The sequence below is a fragment of the Octodon degus genome, unplaced genomic scaffold (assembly GCF_000260255.1).
Source record: "Octodon degus isolate 3935 unplaced genomic scaffold, OctDeg1.0 scaffold00128, whole genome shotgun sequence".
NCBI lineage: Eukaryota > Metazoa > Chordata > Mammalia > Rodentia > Octodontidae > Octodon > Octodon degus.
The window spans coordinates 2,082,475-2,095,605 of NW_004524704.1; the positions used below are offsets into that span (position 1 = coordinate 2,082,475).

The following is a 13,131-nucleotide window of genomic DNA, read 5'->3' on the forward strand; positions in this document are numbered from 1 at the left end:
CAATCACAGTCAGCCAGGTGTAGACTGCTCAGCCTGTGTCATCTTGACCTAGAACAGGAAACTCAGCCCCCAAGGAAAATCCTTTGGAAGCCAGATCTCTTTCCACAAGCCCTGCAGTTATGTTCCACTCGACCACAAGCTTCTAGGAAACTCCGCACAGGAGCAAGTTGGGCTCTCTTAAATACTGGAGAAAAAAAGATAGCGATCACGTTCAGGATACAGGGAAGGGAGAGAACAGACCAGTTCTTTGCATGCTCTTCTTTCCTTTGTACAATATTCTGTCATCTGCAGAAAAGGGCTGCGGTAACCTGGGAGAAGGTGACACTAGTCGCAAATTTCTAGGTGCTTTACAGCTTTTAATTTATTTAATCTCCTTAACATTCTATTTGGCATTATTATTTTCATGCTATCAATGAGAAAACTATACCCAGAAGCAGATGACTTGCTTACTGCCCCTACCCAGCAACAAGGAGAGCCCAGGTTCAGCCAGTCTGATTCCATAGGCTGTTCTTGCCACCGTTTACTTCTTGATCAAGTTTGATTTCCTTGTTCTCTCTTTTTTCAATTTTTATTAATGCGTGTTTGCAGTAGTCTTGCTCACTACTGTTTGTAGCAGTAGTGGCTATCTCCTCGTGAGAAGTTGACATTTGTGCAGAGCACATCTTAGTTCTCTCTTCATCCCCTTTCCCGCCCTTCCCTCCCCCTCCTTCTATCACCTTTTGTAAAAGATTGATAAATGAGATATTTGAGCTTAAATATTACATACTTTCTCTAATCTGAGAAACTCAAAATGTTAATAAGAGCAAAATGAGCGATAGACAATAAGAAATCGATTTGATTTCTTCTTCTTCTTCTTCTTCTTCTTCTTCTTCTTCTTCTTCTTCTTCTTCTTCTTCTTCTTCTTCTTCTTCTTCTTCTTCTTTTTAAATGTATTTGGTACAGGGTCTCACCATGCAGTTGGAGCTTGTGATCCTCCTGTTTTCAGCCTTGCTACTGCTGGGATGACAGGCGTATGCCATCATGCCTGTTCTTGGTGGCTGGCTTAGTGTGCCTGGGGGCCAGGCTGGCACAGCATGTGGTGCCAGGGATCAAACCCCACTCCCTGTGCTTGCCTAAGCAGGTGCTTTTCTACTGAGCTATCTCACCAAGCCTTGATTTCATTCCAGTCGCAGTCACCAAAAGATTTGGCTTCCAGCTTCTTGATGTCATCAAATCTGAACCTTCCCTAATTCAGAGGAACATGTTTCTCTAGGAGGGAGATAAAGAATTGTCTTGGAAGAAAGAGCCATTGTAGTGGAGCTCTGAGAGATGAGTGGGCTTTTGGGAAGTGGAAGTTGCAGAGGAGGAAGGGTCGGTCATCCCAGGCAAGAGGAGGTATTTGGACTACAGCCTTTCTCTACCAGGGCTCATAATGACAAACTGGATAGAGTGTTTGATGCTACACATTTGCATTATGTTGTGCCAGCCACAGTCTCTGACTTGTAACTCCTGTGGCCCTTATTATTTCCTGAGTGGGTAGAGTAATGTTAGGGTGCAGGAGGCCTCCGAAGGTCTATCTCTCTTTGAGCTTCTCCCATCCTCCTTTCACCCACTCTTTTCCTCCCTACTGTAGGCCACTGAAACTAGTATTTTCTTTTCCTCAATGTGGGTCACAGAAACTAATCTTCCCTGCCTTTCTTTCTTGGAGCATGCCCTAAAGGAATTGTCTGACCTACAGTTTCCTTTTCTGAAAGTAGATCAAAGATCCGCCTTTCAGAAAAGGGTCTTGCTGGAGAAAGGAATGTTGCACAGAGGTCAAGAACAACCAAATTGGCCCTGCTGGGTTCCCTTGCTTTGGTTCCAGCATTAGATCAGACCTTTTTATTTGTCTAGTCACATGTTTACGTGGTTTTCCACACTCCAGCTAACCTTAGGCCATGAAGGCTCCATGAAAGTCTGAAAGGACAAACTTCAGAGAGCTGTGTGGTCAGGGGCACATGAGGAGATTCCTGAGGGGCACTGTCCCAGAGAATGCGTAAAGGCTCTGCACTCCTTTCCATTTGTCCTGCCCCATGTCTCTCTTCCAGCTGCATCTTTTGCAGTATCTGCTGTACTCAGCTGAGGCGTAGGTAAGTTTGAGCTCTGTGAGCTGCCGTAGCTTATTAATTGTAGGTTTTGTTTATGGCAATGTGAGGACTGAAGGCAGACTGTGGGCAAGTTAGGCAAGTGCTCTACCTCTGAGCCACATGTCAGCCCCTGTAGCAAATCCATGAGCCCTCGTAGACAGCTTGTCTTATCAGAAGCAGAGGTAAAATAGCAGTGGGCTACAGGTTGGCATGTGAAGTTGGAGGACAAACTTGGAGCCTTCAAGTTGTGAGATCTGATGCTGTCTCCAGGTTGATTTGAGGAGACACCCATTGGGGGCTTGCTGCTGAATTGTTTGTATGCTTGGTGTGTGTGTGTGTGTGTGTGTGTGTGTGTGTGTGTGTGTGTGTGTGTGTGAAATCCATGCACATTTGGAGTAAAGGGATCTATGTTGTCACAGTACAGTGGGCAAGCTCAGTCTTCTTTTTATCCCTAGAGAATGCAAATAACAGCTGCATGAGGACTTGGAAAAATAAGAGCAGACAGAGAGGGTTCTGGAGTTTAAACTCAAATACAGAAGGAAATGGAAAAACCCAGATAATACATAATGGCAGAGACGATCCCAGGTTTCAACCCTGCGATGACTCAGGTGGTAGAGTTGCCAGGCAGAGACATAAAGCAGCAGCTTTTTCCCTTTGCGAATCTTGAAATTAATAGAAACATTAAAGTTCTCAGCAGGAGCTGGGAGTTCGATCCCCAGGCCTGTAGTGCTGGCCCTGTCCCTGGGGCGTGCTGAGATGGCAATTGAGACTGGGCTTGGTGGCGCGCGCCTGTAATCCCAGCTCTTGGAAGGCTGTAAAGAGGCAGATCACTATGAGTCTAATCTAGTAGTGAGACTCTGAACACTCTGTAGACCTTTCCCTAAAATGCAGAAGAAAAAAAACCAAGTTCTCAGCATGGAGATAGAAAGGGGTACAATCAGATAGAAATATTGACAGTGAGAAGATGATGCTGGGCCTACCAAATTCACTGGATGAGTTTAGCTGCAGGATGGAGATGATAAGGAATGGAGGCAGGGAACTTGAAGCAGATCTGTAGACAGCAAGCAATATGAAATGTAGGACAAAATTGGGGGGAAATGAGTAATGACTGATGGCACTGTGCAGCAATAGCAAAGCTTTGAAAATTTGTTCATCCGCATCTAATCCTGGAAGGTGAAAATAAAGACAGTGCTGCAGAAAAATGTATTTGATGACTGTGGAGATAGCTCAGCAGCATAAGTGCCTGCCTGGTGAGTGCAAGGTCCTGCCTTCAATCCTCTGTACACAAGAAAATGAAAGAAAGAAAGAAAGAAAGAAAGAAAGAAAGAAAGAAAGAAAGAAAGAAAGAAAGACAAACATTTGATTGAAGAATGGCTGAAAATGTCACAAATTTAAGGAAAAATATGAAATCAGAAAATAAAGAAGCTCAGTAATCTCAAACAGGATTAACTCAATGACAACTATTCTGTCACTTACTTCATCATCAAATTTCTGAAAAGTAAACTTGAGACCACACTCGTAAGTGAAATAAATCAGACTCACATGTGTGGACATCATTGTCTCTCTAGTGTGAGAAAATGAAAGAATCAGTAGGGTCTAAAGAGAGTAAAAAGATTTTAAAAATCTCAAGAGCTTTCAGAGAAATATAGTGCTTTGCATGTAATAGAACACTATTCAAATGCTTTTAAGTAGTGGAAGAAAAAAAAAACCTGTCAACCCAGTATTTTATTTATTTATTTATTTATTTATCTATTTATTTATTTTTGGCGGAAGCAGGGATTGAACTCAGAACCTTGCACTTGCCAGGCAAGTGCTTATTCTACTGAGCTATCTCCCCAGCTCCAACCCAGCATTTTATACCTAGAAAAAAAATGCCCTTCAGGAGTGAAGGTGAAGTAAAAATGCTTTCAGATAAGGAAAAGCTGGAATCTGCCATTTATTTATTTATTTTGGATAGCGTCTTGTTCTATTGTTCAGGCTGGTCTTGAGTTCACTGTGTAGTCCAAGCTGGCCTTGAACTTGTGGCAGTCCTCCTGCCTCCGTTTCCCGAAGGGTGGGGTTACACATGTGCACGTTTGTGCCCGGCTTGAGCCTGCCTTAACACTCCTGCTCTTGAAGAGATGCTAAAAGGACTTTATCAGCCCAAGAGTGATGCCACACCAAGGGGAAAGTTTCAACTTGGTGAACACAAGATGAGCAGGAGAAATGATAATATTAATACATTTCTCCAAGTAAAAAACGCACACACAAAGATTACAGAAGTTGACAAAACGTGCCTTTGGTTTCGTGATGACACAGGGGTATCTACAGCCTACTGCAATACTTTAGATATATTTCCTTCAAATACTCTTTCTCTGACTCATCATTTTTCTCCTTGATTTCTCTGTTTGCTGATAGTTTGGCTCCATTCACCCTCCTTCCTCTTTTCCCACTTTCTGCTTTCTCTCCTTCCGAGTCTTCTCTCCGTCTTTCCTTTTTTCCCTTCGGTGGAGACATGGATTATCTGATTAGCTATCTAGAACATATAAAGAACTGACAAAAATCGACTCCCCAAATTCAACCAATCAAAAAACGGCCATCTGAGATGAATATACACTTCTCAGATGAAGAAACATAGATGGCAAATAAGTACATGAAAAATGTTCAACATCACTGGCCAGTCAAGATACAAATTAAAAGAACACTGAGATTTCATCTCACTCTATAAAAATGGCTGTTGTCAAGAATTTAACCAACAACAAATGCTGGTGGGGAAAAATGAACGCTGCCGTTAGTGGGTGGGTAGACTGGTACAGCCACTGTGAAACTCAGTGTGGAGGTTCTTCAAAAAACTGGGTTTGGGGATCTTCTCAGAAGAATTAAAAACATCATACCATAATGATATACGTGCACTTACGTTTATAGCAGCACAGTTTATCATAGCTAAGTCCTGGAAACAGACCAAATGCCTATCAACCGAGGAAAGGACAAAAACGATGTGGTGTTTTTATACAATGGGGTACTACTCAGCCATATAGAAGGACAAACTTGAGACTTTTATGGGTAAATGGGTGCAACTTGAGACCACACTCGTAAGTGAAATAAATCAGACTCACATGTGTGGACATCATTGTCTCTCTAGGGTGAGAAAATGAAAGAATCAGTAGGGTCTAAAATGTACAGTAGACATAGTGAAGTGGGAAGACATTGTTCAAAAGGAAAAAGGAACTAGGATGGGAGAAACAGGAAAGGGCAATAGGGAAAGGGGAAAAAATGAAAGTCAGTGATGCTATTAGCGTCTCTGAGTTCATTAAAGAGGGAGATCTGTGCTAATATGGATTGAGGAAAGCTTTATGCCTACATCTTGCACCCTCAGCAGCTACTTTAAAGATAACATGTAATGCATTGACTGTTGTTATTTTCCCATTATTTTACTATGAAGTGTTATTTTCCCTTTTTTTGTAAAATAAAAAATTATCTATTTGCATTGTATTGTGAATTGTTTTCTGATCTTATTGAAAAATCTTAATAATTTCTAAACATTAGGCTGAAAATGGTATGTTATTATCATTCTTCTTCTTATTGTTATTATCATCATCAGTGGTGCTGGAGGGAGAACCTTCAGTTCACTGAGTCACATCTCAAGTCTTTTTTAAAAAAAAAAATCTTAATTTTGAGACACGGTCTTACTAAGTTTCCTAGGCTGGTCTTGAACTTGTAATCTCCCTGTCTCAGCCTCCTAAGTACTGGAGTAATAGGCGTGCAGCATTAGCTTGTAGTTATATTTTGAAAACTAAACATGTGACGTGCTCACGGATGCAGTGATGTCATGGCTGGGACTTAGGTAAAGTACTGAGGAAACAAGATTAGCCAGGAGTTGATTCTCAGTAGGGGAGCCCCTGGGACTCATTAGCCTATTTTCTGTCTCCATATAATTTTTTTCAGTTTTTTGAAAAATCTTCACAAATGTGATTTTTAAATTGCTTGGTCATCACCCATCCCATGGACGTTCCGCAGTGTGTTTACCTATTTTTCTTTGGTTGGTAATTGGGCTCGTGCATGGGCTCAGACAGCACTGTAGTCTTTGCAACTCTTTCATTTTTGGAAATGGATTTACTGGGTTAAAAGGGAATGGGCATTTTGAAGGCTGTGTTCATCTTGTATAGTTGTCCTTCAGAAGAAATGGGTCATGTGGACTTCCAAGAGGTATGAGAGTGCCCTTCTCAGTGCTATTATTTATGTCTTGAGGGAAAATGTATCATATTTTAATGTGTGTTTTTTTAAATTCCCAGGGACACTGAACCCCATCCTGCCACTGAACTGATTCTCATCATTTTCGGGAGGCAGCCAAGGGAGAAGAGTTAGAGAAAGTAGATTTAATGTTCTATCCCCAGGATGGGAAGCAATCCTAGAGTCCAGACACAACAGCCCTGGGTTCAAATCTGGACTCTGCTGCCTACTAGCTATGGATTTTATGCAACTTGGGTCTCTCTGATTGACAGACAAACAAGGGAAGTCATGCTGACCTTCATGAGCTGTGTGGTAATAGAGGTTTATGGAGAAAAATCTGGAAATGATAGCTCTTGCTGTCTTTGGGAATCTTAGTATCAGGTTATAAAATGACCTCCTGCTATCCTGTACAGGGCTGGTGAGGGCCTTAGAGCCGGACTCTGCTGCACGTTTGAGTCTCTGCCTGTTCGTCTCTCCTTTTTCACAGCCTCTCTACTCTGCAGCCTTTCATGTGCTGCGGAGCATCAGGTGGCAGCTATCGCAAGCCAAGAAATCCAGCTTGGTCCTGAGTAAGTTCTGACCACTCATGCTACTGAGAGCATCCAGTGGCAATGCACCGTGCGGCACTTGGGTTGGAAGATGAGCTGAAGGGCAGGTGGGTTCTTTAGATAGGATCTCACTGGCTTTCCAGAGGCGGACGAGGACCAGCGGCATCGTCTTTCCAGGGCAGCTCAGCTAAGCTGGGGTCCCTGCCTCAGTTGATGAGGCTCCCACCCTCCTATCTTCCTCCCGCCCCACTGTTCCTGGCCAGACTCAGAACCCCCAGGTTGGACCTCTGTTGCACACAGACACACAGACACACAGACACACAGACACACAGACACACACACACACACACACACACACAGCCTTTCCCGATTGCTCAGAATAGCCAAAACAGAGAAGAGGGCAGTGCCTCTAAATAACATGCCTGCTTGCAGTTCAAGAAGAACTGAAAGCGTGTTTTTTTTCCTGTTTACTAAGTTTTGATTGGTGGGTGCCGGCGGGTGTTCTGTAAACACAAAGCAAATGGGCCCCGACTCACAGGTGGGGCCCGGAAACCCTGGGCTGGGCTGCTCGGATGCAGAATTCTCTGGAAATCCAGGCTGCCTGCCTGGCTTTGGTACCAAGTTCTATGGCCACTTTGCCGAGTCTGTGTTCTCCCTGAGCTCCTTCAGGTGCATTCAGATGCAGGGAGCTGAACAACAGACGAGGGAGGAGGGGAGTCTGGATTGTGTTCTAAACTGATGGAAGACTTGGTAGGTTTTTTTTTTTTTTTTTTTTTTAAATGTATTTGGTACAGGGTCTCACTACGCAGCTCCGACTCATAGTGAGCCTCCTGTTTTCAGCCTCCTCAGTGCTGGGATTATAGGTGTGCGCCACCATCCGTGTCTGGTCTCAGTGGCAGGCTCAGCTAGCCCCAAGGGGTGGGGCCGGCACGGGGATTAAACCTCTGCCCCTGCGCTTGCCTAGGCAGGTGCTTAGTCCGCTGAGCTGTCTCGCAGGCCCTAAGACTTGGTAGGCTTTGCTGGGAAGGGCTGCGCCCACCAGTGCCTTGTGTCTTGAGTGTGCAGGCTGCCCCTGCTCTCTGGAGGTGAGAGCTGGGCGCCCATTCACTGTTCAACAGTTGCCTTTTTCATCTTGGCGGTCACAGAGAACTGATTGTTTTGAGGGTAGTGATTCATTTCCTTTCATAATAGGAAACTTTGAGCTTCCTAAGTAAGAGTTTTTCAAACAGTGAATGTGTCTCAGGCCTCTTTAAAATGAAACAATGCTTCAGCTACAAGTTTTGCTTCCCGTGGCTTGTGGAAGTAACAGCGCTGTCCTGGAGAAATGTAAAATAGCAGTCTGTGTTTCTGCAGCTTCACAGCTCCTTCGAACCTATTACTTCCCTCCTGGGTTACCTTGGTTCTGTGACATAGAGACTGTTTCTGTTGTCTTGAGGCCAAGTCTTGCTAGGTTGCCTCGGCTGGCCTGAAGGGTGTTTGTTCCAGCAATCTTCCTGCTTCAGCCTTCTGGGTCAAGCCCCGGGGACAACAGGCACGCATTGTGACGCTCAGCTTTGAAATAGGAATTGTTTCCCTTTTCTCTTGAGGAAACGGAGACTTGGAGAGGGTTGGTGACTTTCATACATGCATATGGTGCCTTGGGTGGAGAGCGAGGAGGCCTTTCCTCTGTGCCTGGCTTTGGCTGCTGCTCAGTCTTCTGCTCATTTCAGCAGCGCCCTCTTGTCCAGCTCTTCTGAGGATCCCATGGTCCCGTTCTCTTGGTGGTGAAGCAGAGTTTGGAATGGTTAACCCGGAGGGTGGCAAATATTGGTTTTGCTGAGATAAACATTGAGATCCCGCGTTAAGCCAATGACAAATATTGATTTATGACCCTCCCAGGAAGGTCATTTCATCCTTTCCGAAATGAGGACATCTCCACCCCTCGGCAGCTGAGCTGGTGTGAGTTCTGCTCCTACTTCCTGTCGGGTCCGGGAGTACAACCTACCATGTATTACATGCATACCCCCAAGAAGAGAAGACGGGGGCCTTGAAGGTGCATACCATCTGCCTGGGATCCCATGGCGACTGAACAATAAAGCCAGGGCCCAAATCTAGGTTTGTCACACTCCAAAATGAGACTCAGATGAGATGCAGCACTGCCTTCCAGATAAAGCCTGTCTGAGGACTCTGCCTCCTCAGTCCTAGGCCTCCCACCTTGGGCACAGTGGGCTGGTACCTGAGCCTTTTTGGCTTGTGAGCCTTGAATCAAATGTGATGGAGACCCTGCCTCTGCAGGGGTCTGTGGTGGGGTGGTGGTGGGAAAATACCGGACTTAGCCTCCTTTGCTTGTGCAGCAGACTCAACAGTGTCCCGGCTTACAGGGATGGCTAGTGGGTTACAGAGGTGCCTGGTGCCTGGTGGTGTCTAAAAGCAGTGGTGGTTACTTCTTGGCAGTCGCTTCCTTTTGTGGCATGGAGATAGGCTATCATGAGGGCCAAGGGCTGTAGCGTGTTGCCTTGCCAAGGAGGCCCTCGCGCAGGGCTACCACCCCTTAGCCAGAGTTCTCATCAGTCAAATTCCATTATGGGGTCAGCATACAAGCACTGGAGCTGTTTTGGTGACTCCCGGTGGGGTCACAGTGAGGGAGGAACATGGCCTTGACACCAGACATTCCTGGACAAGTCCTTTCTCTCTTGGCTTCACTTTCCTACATAAGATGTTAAAACAGGAGGCTCTGATGGTTGACACATAGGAGAGATTTCTCCAATCAATTCTGCATCCTCATTACCACCCTCTTTCTCATTCCGTGTAACAGCCCTACAGCGAGACTGTTGGCAGGCAGGAAAATCCTGCACATGCTTCCCCCTTACAAGCAGCCAAGCATAATTGGACATTTAAATGCTTTCCATCCTTTATTGATTCCCTTAATAAAGGGCTGTAGGGACTTTGTAATCTATTAAAAGGAATTCATCACAGAATAAACTTTTTTGTGTGTGTTGTGAGCTGTGTGAGCTGTTTGCGAGTCACAGTTCACAAGCAAGCAGCTCTGACTCTCATTTCCTGGCACGTGGAGGGCTCAGGGTCGCCTACCGCCTGCCTCCTGGGTCTGTGCCAGAGTGTGTGTGTAGGGGCTGGTTCCTGTCAGTGGCATTCTGTTGAGCTTGCTTCCCCTTTCCTCTGCACGGTGGCCTATTCCACCTTGGCCTGATCCTAGAAAAGACATTAGGTCGCTAAACAGAGAAGTAAACAGCTGTTACCTTGGTGACCCAAAGGAGAAGTGATTGCACTTCAGTGACTCTGGCATTTGAGAAATGTCAGGAAACACTGGCCCTACCTCTCCTCCCACCCAGATGGCTAAAAGCACCAGGGGAGGGAAAAACAACCCCGGAGCCAGCCCCTGCCCTGGAGCCCTGCAGGAAATGATGTTCAAGGTGACATTAACAGACACCAGCATCCTCACTAGGGACAGGGTTAACCTGATGTTCTAAGGAGATTCTTCGGTCATCAGACATTGTTAGCAGGATTGGAGAGAAATTCTTAGTCTCCCGTATTTCTGTGGAAATCTGTCTCTTCTGTGCAGTGGCCATTTGGCCACAGAAGCATCGTGGGCTCTCTCCTTACCTTGGCTGGTGGTACCAGCTCTGCTATCTGCTTTAAGAGAAGGTGTCTCTGTGTTATAACCATTATTTTGCATTTGCAGACCAAGTTCAGAGCTAGGGAGGGAGGCTTATATATGACCTGGCTGTCAGTAAAACTCTACTTTTGTATACTCCTGTTCTCTTGAGTTCTAAGCCCTTGAAGCCAGATGCTCCTGGATAAGCTTAGAAGGATTTAATATTTCCTAGTTAGGTGCTGTTAGGGAGAGTTTTTCTGTATTCAACCCACCAGCAGAAACTATTTTTTTTTTTTTCTGGAGGCATGCCCAACAAGAGTTGTGTTTATTGCTGGGACCAGAAGCCATGATTAAAATAGGGTAAGCAGTACAAGCCAGAATTTCTTGCCCATGGTTTGTAGAGACCCATTTACTGTAATGAATCTGCACAGCTGAAGAAATCAAGTCTCTGTGCATCATGGTGAGCGTAACAGCTGCTTTGGTAGCAATGACAGGCTCGTTCTGATCTGACCACTCGCTGGCCGCAATATCGTTGTGATGTGATAACGCACAAGAAGGGAAATCCTTGGTCAGCAGCATCATGTAAAAGCTGGGAATTGTGTCAGAGGGAAGCAAAGTACAAGAGGTACATGGTTTGGAAGAGTTTTAAGAACTGCGGGCTTTGATTGACTGCCAAGGGGCATTAGTTATTTCACGGTACTAGTGAAATGCTGGGATGAAGAAAATGAAAAATCCGTAGCTGAGAATTCATGTCAGATCAGTAGAAATAAATGCCTAGGAAGTCTCTGCTGTGCAGCCCTATTGGTGTAACGCTAGTCCTTACCACAAATTAGAGTAATGTTGAGTGCAACTGTGAACTCCTTTCCTAATCAGCTCGGCTCAGAAGTGAGACTCTTCTGCTGATGTTTTCTAGCTGATACCTGGAGAAATGGCCCCACCCCCACTATAGGAGTTTCTGTGCATTTGCAACTGCTGGAAAACATCCTCCCTGTCTGGGGAAAACGTCAAGTGTGTGGCGAATGAGAAGACCTGAAAAGATGGGCAAAGAAGTCCTTACAGGCTCCGCGGCAGCTCAGGGGTGCAAATTAAGACCTCAGAGCCGAGACCACCGTGCCAGAGAGTTGCGGGGCCCAGTACTATGGCCTGCTGCTGGGAGGCACTCTAGAGGAGAGCGAGCCCTTGTTCAGGGTCCCCAGGAGCAGAAAGGCTGGGTGCTGAGGTCCAGACACTGGTGAGGTTTGCAGAGTAAGAGTTTAAAGCAGTGAAGACCAGGGCAAAAGGAATAAGCATCACCAAAAGTTCATAGCTGCATTGACCTGCTGGCCCCAAAAGGCCCGAGTAGGGGGTTGTGCTAGACAGCAAGCCTGTGTTGGAGTGAGGCTCAGCTGGCCCACACTCCTGTCTGACCATTTGTGGTGACGTCTGCTGAAATGACTTAAACTTTATGAGCTTCCTTATTTCCAGAAAGGGATGCTAATGCCCCACCTCCCAGAACGATAGGATATTAGGGTAGCAAGGCGGGATGCTAGCACCTAGTCGGAGCTCACGCAACTGGACTGTGAGTTCTTCTTACCTGGTTACTTGTACTAACCTCTTGAAAGCGCCCTCAACCTGCCTGTGACCACAGCAGCAGCAGCAGCAGCTGTGTGAGCCCTTTCACACATTTGTCAGCCAACTCCTGTGTAGAAGGAAAGGCAAAATTTTACACTCATCCAAAGCCGTGCATGACTCGGATGTTAATACCGTCTTTCCTCCTGCCCCATCCCACTACCCTTCTCCTTGCCCACTCTGCTCAGGCCTTTTTGCTAGGCTGGATGCAGGCCAGCTCCCCGCCCCCTTGCCTAGAAGCCTTCCTGTTCATTCCCTCTGTTGGAAGCCTCTCCCCCAGAGCTGCTTGACCCTTCCCCCACCTCCCTGCTATCTTTGCTGGGATTCCTTCTCAGTCCTGCTTTCACCATCCAATGTAAATCTCCATCACCACCTCACCCCATCCCAGACTGTCTGTCTCCATTCTTCTGTCTTTCAATTTTCTGCCTAGCAGTTATTCCCTTCCAGCGCATCGTGCACCTATGTGTTTTCTTTGACTCTCCTCACCAGAGAGCAAGTGCTGGGGGTGTAGGATTTCTGCCTAGACTTTTGACAATAGTCGGGCTTATAGTAGACAACGAGCATTTGCTGGATGAATGAACCTATTATGAGTGTCGGTGTATGTTTTCCTATGGGCCTGGGGATCACTGCAAAGCACAAGAGATCAGTCCTCCCTGTTCTTTTCTCCTTCTCCCAAAGCCTTTACACTATGGGGCTCAGATCTGTTTAGATATTAAAGAAAAAACACACACAACAAACTAGGAGAGCCATGGAGCTTGAAATCGCTGAATCTCAACCAGCCTTGAAATCTTAACACTCAGTTTGTAGGACACAGGGTGGAGGAGTAGGTTAGGCAACACCATAAGGAAGTCATCAGCCCAAGGCAGAGCACGGGACATTCTAGGGGACAAATGACACATTTGAATGGAAGAGAAAAGAAATAATGGAGTGGAGAATTGTTGTAGATGAAGAGGGTTGGGATGCTTCGTCTGCCCAATTGTGCCAAGCTTGTTTAGATCCTCATTTGAGCAACCAGTGTAGGTGGGAGGGCTGGCGAGTCTGTGAGCAGACTGAATTTTGGGCCTTAGCT

The 13,131-nt window shown here is 45.9% G+C and overlaps 1 protein-coding gene across 1 annotated transcript in view; it reads left to right on the top strand.

The window, feature by feature from the left end:
• Positions 1-13,131, top strand: part of St6gal1 (ST6 beta-galactoside alpha-2,6-sialyltransferase 1) — a 128,299-nt gene that overhangs the window by 71,973 nt on the left and 43,195 nt on the right. The window lies entirely within an intron of this gene.